This window comes from Solenopsis invicta, chromosome 4 (assembly GCF_016802725.1).
Source record: "Solenopsis invicta isolate M01_SB chromosome 4, UNIL_Sinv_3.0, whole genome shotgun sequence".
Classification (NCBI taxonomy): Eukaryota; Metazoa; Arthropoda; class Insecta; order Hymenoptera; family Formicidae; genus Solenopsis; species Solenopsis invicta.
In genome coordinates this window covers 23,154,818-23,166,124 of record NC_052667.1, presented here as the reverse complement: position 1 = coordinate 23,166,124, position 11,307 = coordinate 23,154,818, and the positions used below count along the sequence as shown (strand labels likewise).

The 11,307-nt window shown below is 35.3% G+C and overlaps 1 non-coding gene across 1 annotated transcript; it reads right to left on the bottom strand.

Annotated features, from left to right (window-relative positions):
- Positions 1–2,634: 2,634 nt before the first annotated feature.
- On the bottom strand, positions 2,635–5,894 carry LOC105194934. Its single transcript, XR_003268864.2, has 2 exons — positions 5,765–5,894; positions 2,635–4,502 (listed from the first exon to the last, which is right to left on the bottom strand). It is a non-coding gene; the product is annotated as a putative protein TPRXL (transcript).
- Between the last annotated feature and the right edge of the window lie 5,413 nt (positions 5,895–11,307).

Here is an 11,307-nt window from a genome sequence, read left to right as displayed (position 1 = left end):
CGTTATTGAATATTTATTGAAAGCAATATTATAACACTTTTTTTATTACCTAACTCGATTTTAAAGAATCAACACCTTGAGTTTAAAAGAATTTTGAAAGAAGAGAAAAGGTGGTATTACAGTAGCCTATTTACATTTTGTACAATGGGTTTGTTAATAATCAATATTTTAAATTAAAAATATAACAATTACATTCGTCAACGTGTTGTTTGATCTAGACTCAAAATTATCGACAAAATATTTATTATTAGTATGTTATTTGTAAAAATGTAACGATATTGCATAATGAGGAAAACAAAAAAAAATTAACAGGTATGATAATGTGATTCTTCCACAAAAATAAAAAAAGAAGAATTGAAAAAATTGGTTTTGGCATTATTACAGTAAATAAAAGATAATTTTTCTAAATTATTTATTAAATATTTATCGCAAAAACGATATTATAATCATATTTTTTGGAAAGCTTAATTTCCCAGAAATTGATTTTAAAGACTTAGCACCTTGAGCGAGTTTGAAAAATCTTATATAACAAATCGTCAATCTCTAAAAATTCCACTGTATCCTCTTCAACTACTCCGCCCACTTAACTCCTAAATCCTACCGTAACAAAAATGTATTTTTATAACTAACTGCTACATTACCTGTCGCACATGCTCGAATCCCGTTCAATTACTTCACTGGAGAAAAAAAAGGGACTCGCGTTACAGGTCGGTACGTCACGAAAGTGAATCTCCCGGTCGCCTGACAGGGCGGGCACTCGCAAGTCCGCGATCAAGACAGAGATGCGTGACGGGGTTCCGCCCGGGGGAACCGCCTTTGCGAAGAGTAAGAGCGGACTTTTCCCCGCTCTCGCCGTGCCGGGCGTGAGAGTGAGAGAAGTCCGATGAGCGTGCCTCTCGCAAAACCAGTCAGAAAATAGTGAAACGTCGCGTTTTCTATATTTGCTGGATACACCGAATCGGGCAACGGCGTGGGGCATCGTACGTACACGTCAGCTGGACTACACATCCGAGGAGCAGGACTCGTGAGACTATATGCGTGCGACTCTTTCGTATCGTGACGCGTCGTTGTTTCGTGCGGCACTCGCGCGCGTGAGCACGTCCGTACTCACGTGCTCGGTGCATACGCGAGCAGCAGAAATTGGGTCAGGTGCGCGAAAGAAGTACGCACGATCGGAGCGACTAACTGAAGTCGCTTTCCTACGTAGGCGGCCGGATATCTCCCTGGCCGTGTAATCGAAAACTCGATTAGTGAAAACTGCCTGATCTTCTTGTCGTACGAATTGCCGATTAACAGACTTCCAGCGCGATTCATTAATCACCCCGATATTTGATCAGGCATGACATATTACTGATACAAAGTTCAAGTTAAATTACATTAAACTAGGCTAATGCTTGACGTAATGTCTGAAAGTATATTTAATGTCGCTCAACGTTATCATTTACTTTCTAAATCATTTCATTTGTATCTTGTAAACTTTTTAATTTATAAAAGTACATCCGAATAAAATATAGGTCAAGTAGAGAAATGCATGATGCTCAATTAATTATCAAGTTGTAAAATAAAAATACTCTTAATTAGTATAATTATTTTACGAATCTCAGTCACTAATATTAATAATTGCAATTTTGTAATTTATTGGTTTGAATTAAATGATACATTGAGCTATTATATTATTTAACTTTTAATATATAAAAAATAATAACCTAGCAATAAGAAATATTTGCTATTTGCATATTGCACTTTATTACGTAATTTCGCTTTCAAAGCTAATTACTGGTCCTGTGTATGTAATATCAAAGAGAAAAGAAACCATATACTTTATCAATTCCCACGTATATTACGTTAAACCCGTCCAATAAATTTGACCAGTCGACATTTCTGTCGGAGCCGGCAATCACTTTCCCAAATAAAATAAAGGTTTAGAAAGGTATCTCTCTTACTCAGCCCGGCCCGTCCCGGCCTTGGAGTAAAAGCGATCCCGTTTCTGTCCGATGGGCGGACTTGTGCTTTTATTATTACGTTTCGTGCGCGACTATACCGTTCGTGTGCGGTCAATAACTTTCACGGTAGCGTCGCAAGTAAAAGCAGAAGGAGCAGCGCGCCGCGCCCGCCGTTCGTTGCCAGGTACATTAATTATTCTGACAGACAACAATGCCCATGTCGAGATCCATTCAAGTGTCTTTCGATACGCGTATTACCTTCCATCGCGCGTGTCGAATCAATTACATCCTATTCGCGAAGATCTGTAAACGCGGACACGAAAGTAAACCAGCGCTCTAAATGATTTAATTACGGCATTAATTGAAATAATTAAGAACGCAATCGTATCTTTGTTGGTCGATTTTGCGATATACTTTCACTTATCTAATCTCGTTGATCGTCTCTATCATCACGCGCGTATTTAAACCTCATTAGAAGAAACATTGGCGCATAGAGTGCGTCTTGTGCACATCGCACGCAATGTGCAACATGCAGGCACAATTTAATGACGGTACTCTTTCGCGACTCGAGAAACTCGGATTTTAAACTCTTACGCTATTCGAGTTTTACGAGCGACCGTTCTAAATTAATTGCCGATCGTTAACGGTCGTAATAAGCGTGCCGCTGTCCGTTTTGAAGACGTAAAGTGGGTTTTCTGGTGTGTGCGTTGGAAAATCAACTCATTTATTACAAAAGAAAATATAAAATTATGTAACAATATCACAATTGTCAGTGATACAAGAGATAACAAAGAAAGGAATATTCTACAACATTTGTCAATGATATAAATATAGATAACAGTTCGGTATTTCGGTACGATTGCAGTACAGATTTCTGTCTCTATATAAATCGTACGGTAAAAAAAAATTTAAATATAAATAATTCACTATTTTTATTCTCAACAACATACGTGAACTACTTTGGGACACTACCATTTCTCATGGCAAGATCGAGTCAGCATAAGATTAAGTAATTAGACAATCTCATATTTACGACGCATTCGGAGTTGAATCGCCCGTTTGTCACGAGACCCGAACACGGGCCTTGTAATTAATAATAAAATCGTAAGCTGTTATCGAATCCTAGCAATGCGACGTAAGAAAATTGTAAAGAAATTTACAAAATTACATAAATTAATATTTTCCGAATGGAACCGAGTACGAGATCGTGTCATACTTTGCGCTATCCGCGTCCGCATGGTAAAACTTCGTCCCAGGAACGTATCCGACATATTTCGGGCTTACGCTGGCGTAAGATCCATGAGAATCCGCGAGTGCCCCATGAGAACTGGGCGAACTGTAATACGTGGGAGTATATCCGCGATTTCCGGTATAAGCTGTGATGGGGCTGGAACTGGAACCCACGTGGTTCACACTGAGGGAATAGCTGACATCGGCGTTGGAGTAACTGGGCCCAATAGATCCTGCGTGGTTGACATTTGGAGTCGCGTAAGAGACGCTGGGGCTGGAGTAGCTGGCACTGTTACCAGACGAATGGGACGGCACGTAAGTCGTGTATGTGACGCCATTGGCCGATCCTGAGTGAGATCCCGAAGAGATCGGTAGCTGGTAACTGGAACCGCCGGACGACACGCCGGAGAATCCGGGGTGAGTGCTGGAGGAGCCATAGGATCCTGAGGGGCTGGCATAACCGGAGGATCCATCGCCAGACAACGTAGAGATTTCGTGAGATCCAGAGTTAATCGGATAGGTAAACGAAGATGGCGTACTGTGAGCGTTTGAAGAGCCGCCAAGAGTGGAAATGCCGTGAGAGGATGCGGATGTTGGGAGACTGTAGGAGCTGCTGGGGGAACCGCCGTGTGAACCGGCGATAACCAGGCCACCCGTCACGGAATGCGAAGGACTCGAGGTTGCGGAGTGAGTAGGAAGATTGTAGCTTGACGAGGTACCCGAGGAGCCACCCAACACGATCTGAAAACCAAGAGAGTTCGATGATTCTCCGTTGCTGTAAGACGAGAGTCTGTGTCCGCCGGAAGCATAGACCGGCGCTCTATACGAGCTAGAACCGGAAGTGCTGCCGCTACCGCCGCCACCGTGGATTCCGAAGGTAACGGGACCAGTTTTCGACGGCGCGAAAAGCCCGTTGCTACTGCCGCCGCTTCCCAAATTCGCTATGCTGGGCACCGAGTAGGTGCTTTGAGCCGAGTGTCCGCCCAAAGAGACACTCTGGTGACTCAAGGGGCCGTGGCTCAGTCCTGGCGATTGGTATCCGAGACCGAGGCTACCGGACGACGCTAAAGGATATCCAATTCCGTGCCCGACGGAGCCGCCTGAGTTGAGAAGTGCTCCGGCATGCCCTAGGGAGAAGCCACCGGACGATCCACCTAGCCCGTAACCGGAACTAAGGCTCGAGTGAACAGGCGTTGAATAGGAGGAAGATTCCGACGGAAAAGTCAGCGAGTGGTCGTTGATGCCGCGTTTGTTCTTTAGTTGCAATAGAAACTGAGACGGCAGGTTTTCATCGCAGCAGACCCCATAGGCAAAAGCCACCAGAAACACCTACATCATCAGATCAATTGTTATCACATTTCTTCGTACATCACTTTCTAGGATAACCCACTTTCGTGGGCTTGATCAGTTTGCGTGAAAGTGGAATACAAAACTGTCAGCCAATTACCCAAGTTATAATTAAAGGCTGATAAGCTATAAACAGTCGTTAACTAAATATAAAGCAGGTGGTGGACTCCAAATATTCAACGAAGTATATGAAAATTAATTAGATGATCAATAGCGCAATTATGCTTATCACAAGTTGATAGTTGATTATTAATATGTAACATAACAATGGTTAGATGAGCGTTTACATGATTACTGTATATAACAATTATTAATATTATTCAGTTAATATTTGTGGAAGAATATTAAATCAGAATTTGAATTAAATAGATTGTAAAGAATACAAACGCTTTGAATTTATAACATACAATTTATAAAATAGTGTAGCATATACCAATTTTAAGTAATTGCAGTAATTAATTAGCTTAACTCTCTGATTATAAATAATGTATATAATTGGTAATTATTAAGAAAAGCTGAAAGTTCTAAAAAGAAGCTATAATAAACATAATTAAATCTGTTACAATAATTAAGCAATGAATTATAACACTTAATAAGTTTTATTATAATAATAATTTTATGTAAACTATTGACATATCATTTATATTCCTGATGTTGATTTTTAATATATATTCCTCAAAAAATTATTAAAATAAAAATCACTACATCTAAATATCTTTACATAATTAAAATAAACATTGTAAATTACAAAATGCTTTATATAGATAATTCAAGTATTGTTATATTAAACTATATTAAAAATCATTAATTTAACAATTTCCTGATCCTACTGTTATAAAATTCCAGATTTAAATTTATTAAACAAATTTATAATTATTGAATGATACTTGCTAATAATATTTGTTGAAAGTCAATAAATAAATAAATTTAACGTCCAAATATATTGTATGTACCTATATAGAATCTTGATAAAAATTTTTCAATTATTATTAATCATAATTATATAATTTATATAAATTATTATACATTATTATGTTATTATTAATACTTTAAGAGCTCAATACCTCAAATTACTTAGAAACAAAAAGTCACAATATTCAACGACTTCATCGCGTCTTTTTAAACACTTTGTATAAAAATAATAAATTTACATAATATGCACAAAATACACACGAATATATAAAGATGATCAGTATGTATAAAAATTAAGGTTGTGAATTTTTTCAAACACTTGCGGTACTTACAATGTAGCGCATGCTGAAATGGGGTTGTTCTCGTATCTCCTGTAATCTGGTGGCGGTCAAGTGGTTGAACGAATATGGTGGTCTCTGTGGCCATTGCTAGCCAGAAGAAAGCTTTTATACATGAATCCCCTCTCGTACGGCGAAAGAAAGGTCTAGGTGAAGGTAAGTCTCCCCGCGCTGATATGTCGGGCGCCGCATCGTCGCATCGTCGCCGTTTGGCACAGATAGTAGTCAATACGCGGGGAGTAATCGCGTGCAAATCAAACCCCACTCGTGGGTGAAAAACGAACGAATTCAATCTTTATTGCGCAACCGCAATTTTTTTCTTCGCTAAACAGGAGGAGACGAAAACATCCTCTTGAGGGAATTTACAAGCTGCTTGAAAAAGACAAAGAAGAGGGTTTCCAAAGGGTTTTGCAAATTTGGCGAACAGTATCAACCAGACAAACGTTGAAGAAAATACCACCGAAAAAAAAAAAATATATCGTATAGATAAAAATTTTGTACTTTCATTTTTTGTTACCCCTGCTCGCAACGTGTCTTGAGAAAGTACAAGGTTAATAACCTTCCGTACTTCCTCGTATATTTCCCTATCGCGATATCGCGATATCTTGTAAGAATTAAGAAAACCTTGAAAAGGAGGCCGGTTAGTAGGATACGCTAAATTATTTTTAATCGCATTCTTGCAGAACCGACTAATTTTAACATGAGAATAAGAATATTACATAGCCGCTCGATTCCACGTTTTTTTTTGACATATTTGGTCTTATTGTAATTAATTATTGTAGGCGGAAGTACCGTCTCGTCAAACATCAAGAGAAAACATGCAATTGTTTGCCGAATCGCAACAGGATATCTAGTTCAATTTGCATTCTTCACTTTCGATCTGGGCGAAAGGAGTGACGGCTTCAACATGAGGAAAGTACATCATTTGCAAATTAAACTATAATATTCAATAAACATCGTTTGTCGTTGTATATAAACTCTCGTATTATTTAAATTAATTACGCTTATAAGAGAAAGGCATGTCTATATTATGTGTTATAATTATGCATTTTTAATAATTAATATTTTCAGACTATACAATTCTGTTATTTTCATCTAGATAAATGCTTATAATTTTGGATACCTTATAGTTCCTGATCTTTCATGCATTGAAATTCACCGGAATGCATATGATTTTCTGGAACAATGATAATTATTGTGTTCACAGTTTATCTTAAAGCTGTTAATGAAGAAATTGAATGATTTATGAAAAAATCATTTGCGCTCATGTACACTTATTAAATATGCATTTTTAATGATTTACATTTCCAGGGTATATAGTTCTGTTATTCTTATCTAAATAAACGGTTAATAATTCTGGATCCTAATCTTTCATGCATTAAAATTCACTGAAATGTAAATGGTTTTCTGGAACAATCATAATTTTTCTTTACGCAGATTATCTCTAGTTCTGTAAACGAACAAATTAAATAATTTATGAAAAGAGCATCTCCGCTCATGTACACTTATTTAATTCATTTCTTTTTTTGTATTTTTCTGTTAAATTTTAAATCTTTTTATCGACTAAATAATAACGCAATTATACCATTTTATATTAAACATTTATATTTTCATAAAAAAATTTATTATAAAAGATTTTACATTTATTACTTATTTTATTATTAAGATTGAAACGATATTTTTAAAATCTGATAATAATAAAACTAATAATTGATACAAATAAAAATTTGACAATTGCAAAAATTAAATCAAAGCAGTTTTATTTAGATATCTTATCCTTTTATTATTATTAGTTATTAATTATTATTTGATTTGTTTTCGATAAATTATTAATATAATAAGTATTAATTAATAACTCCACGTCTTTAGCTTAAATTCAAATCGTTAATTAAATTCTAATTCAATAATTTCAAAGGTGATACAATTCAAGTGACCTAATGATTGATTTAGATAACCGGTCACTTAATTGCAGTAAGCTTATAATAAATTAATTTGTTGTGTTAGTGACAGTATATTAAATATTGTGATAACAGAACCTGAAACCTCAAGCTATAATTTCCAATATTTATTTACGTGCAAATCATCACCAAATATAAAATATAAAAGGTAACTTAAATGGTACGGCAATTCTCTCCTATATCTAAAAAATATAACAAAAAATCTAAAAAGGAATTTGTTGATTGTACAAATAAAATCTAAATTGATATACATTTTAAACAAAGCAACATATTTAATGAAATTTCAGGGTTTCTTAAATACGTTGATACAAATAAATCCTTTGATACATTTAAGAAACTTCCTCATGCTCTAGATCTAGAAAACTAGAAAGAACTTTAATATCGATTGCAGGAAAGTGCAAGATAAACATCTCAGCGCCAAGTATTATGCTTGCACGGTAGTAGCGTTCATCAGCCTCTTACATAAAGTGTAGCATGTACCAGCAAGAGAAAGATGTTGACGCCCGCTGACAAGTGTTCTTTGGGCCGTGCGCGCGCCTATAGAAAAAGATGAGATACCGCCTCGCGTCGAAAGCCGATCAACATTCGAAAGTAAAATGCACGCGTTTAGGGGGAATGAATAAAAAAGCTATTGCATCTTGTTTCCCGTTTTGCGCTTTTAGATGATAAACATATCAACGCACATACAGGAACAAACTCAGTAAGAAGGTAATTGTGACCATTCTCTTGGCGATTCGTAGCAATACATCTAACTTCTTCCAACTAAATTATAGCACCTGAAAACATCCGATTTACTTTCACTAGAGAGATGAAGAAAGGGACTTTTGCCTGAGGCCATCATTCAATTTCAAAAGCAACGAATTAGGAGAATTCTTTAGACAACTGTCGGTCTACTTCCGAGAAAGAGAAGGATAGAAGATGAGAGTAACAGGAATAACAAAATTATTTAAAGTATCTGCGATATTTTTATGCTATTTTGCATAATTCAAATGTAAACAAGAATTTAGAAACTCATATATTAAAATACTAATTTCAATTTATATGCGTATTGAGATTTAAAATACGGCCTATAAATATTGTATTTATGCAGGCTTATTAACATTTATGTCTGTACGTGTAAATATGTCACCAATGTTAATTAGTAACCAACGAATAAAATGCGCGATGTTAGATAGCTGTACCAAGAGTTACCTTGCTTATACATAGCAAGTGCATATCTGTGCGTAACAGAATATTCTTAAACGTCAGATATTATCGCAGCTTTCGTGTGCTGCGAATAATATACCTGTCACGCTGTTAACATCTCGATAAGAACTAAGTATAGTGCACACGTATTATTGCGCGAGACACGCACTAAAACGAAGTACCGCGGACAATGTCGCGCAAATATCGTCTCAAACATTTTTTTCGATAAACAAGGAAGCAAGGAATCAAATAATATTTAATTAGTCCTTTTTATTTAAATTTAATTTAGTATTTAATTTGATTGAATTTAATCAAATTTTATTTTTAATTTAAATATAAAAACGTGTGTAGCTACATTATAATTATTTCATTTATGTTAATACTAGAGTGTTACTATAGGTGAATTTTTTCTGACATACTAATTCAAGTTTAATAAACTTTTGTTATTAAAATTTTGCTAGTCTAAAGGAACGTTTAATACCATCTTTTTACATTAAATTAGTTTAATTATTCTAATAATCAATTGCAACCTATAAAGCAGGAAGAAATAAAAGACTATTACAAGTATAAAAAAATATTCTTAATTATGTAGGAAAATTTTCACCTAGAATAATAGTAACAGCAGAAAAATATGAGTAGCACTCTAAAATTAGAAAGTCGAGATAATCTATAAGCTCATTTTAAATTGAATAGAAAAATTATTAAAAAGGTAAAAATATTTATATAAAATTGGAAATTTTTTGGGAAAATTTGTAATTTCGATTTAAATAAAAATTGTAAATAAATTGATAAAATAACATTTATACTCTATTAAATAAATTAATCTTGGAGGAAACTAAATTCTATCATTTATCAAGAAAACTATTTAGAATCAGAACGCTGCTTGGAAATACGGATGTCGGAAGAAGAAGGATCATTATCTTCCTTCATATGATTTCGAATAAAAGGTGTCGTCTTAAAATCGCTTTCGCTTTTCGTGCTTTCTCATCATTTTATTATAATTTTCTTGCACCGTCACAACTCCCTTTCGCACTCTTTCATTAGAACGTATGATTCTTTAAATCCATTACCGGGCAATATACTTTCGTCTTTTACTTTCTTGCCGTTTGAGATTTGTCCTCCCTTTTTCAGATTCGTCAGTTCTTTCACTTTCTCGGTCACTAACTTTTTCCCATTGCTTCCCGCTCTTTTTTTAAATAAATTGTTTGTAAACCTCTTTGCATCTTACTTCCTCGTCTTTCTTGCTGACGTAGTCTGGTCATTGCCGGAACTCTCGCTTTCTCGCTACGACGCTGTTTAATATTAAATTTACGTAATAATTGAAAAACAATTGAATAAAGAAACGTTTAGTTTATGCGTATAATACTAGAAAAAAATTGTACATCTGATGTTAAATGGAATTTAAGATTTCCCAAATCGAATTCAGAAAATATGTTTGAGAAACTGCACGATTTCGAAATACAGTAACGAAAGTGCACCAGCGGAATAAAACGGACGCCGGACAGTAGAATGTAGGTCACATACGGAAAGTGAGTTGACAACAGGTTTAACGTGACGAGCCTGATGCTGGGCTCAGAGGGTCAAGCCACGCTTTCGAGACTACGATGACTTTCCGGGCTCGATGCATGCTTGACCCCTCAAATACCGCTCTTGCAACTGTGTACGTGCGTTTGCGGGAACTACATGCAAATCTGATTTTCGTAATGGTACGATTCAGTCGTGTTTTTTTCAGAAACTTTCGAGAATATCGATCGGTAAATATTAACGAGGTATTCTAATCTGGAGCACGACGAAGTTTGCCTATTCTTGAAGAATTTAAAAAAAAAAAAAAACTGCAACACATATTTTTCTACGCTTTCATACATAAACTTGTACATATTTGATAAAAATGTACAAATTTTCGTACGGGTAAATGTTTATTAGTTTTCACGTTACGTAAATTCGAAGACAAGCACATTTTTCAAATTTTGGCTGACATAATTTTTTCAAAACTGCTAAAGCTATTGAAACTTCAACTTTTGCACGTAAACTAAAATATCCCCTGTTATAAACTGGAATATTCCCTTAATGAAATTCAACGAACTAATGCGTGCGCTATATAAATAAAAGTGATCAATGAAAGCATACGGCTTTAAGTTTTACGCTTACTATTTCTCGTATAATACATGGTTATTTTACAGATTTTTATCTCTTCCAAACGAACTCGACAACTTTTTCAACTTTCTCCGAAGTCCGTTAATTTAATTATCTTTTTCCCCAAAATACATGTTCCCCAATTATAGAAAGTAATGCATTTTTTATCTCCTCGTGCATATTAAAAAAATTTCAACGGTCAGTAGAGGAGAACTACTAAATTTAACAAGGAAAAGAAGCGCAGGTGATCATAAAAATCAG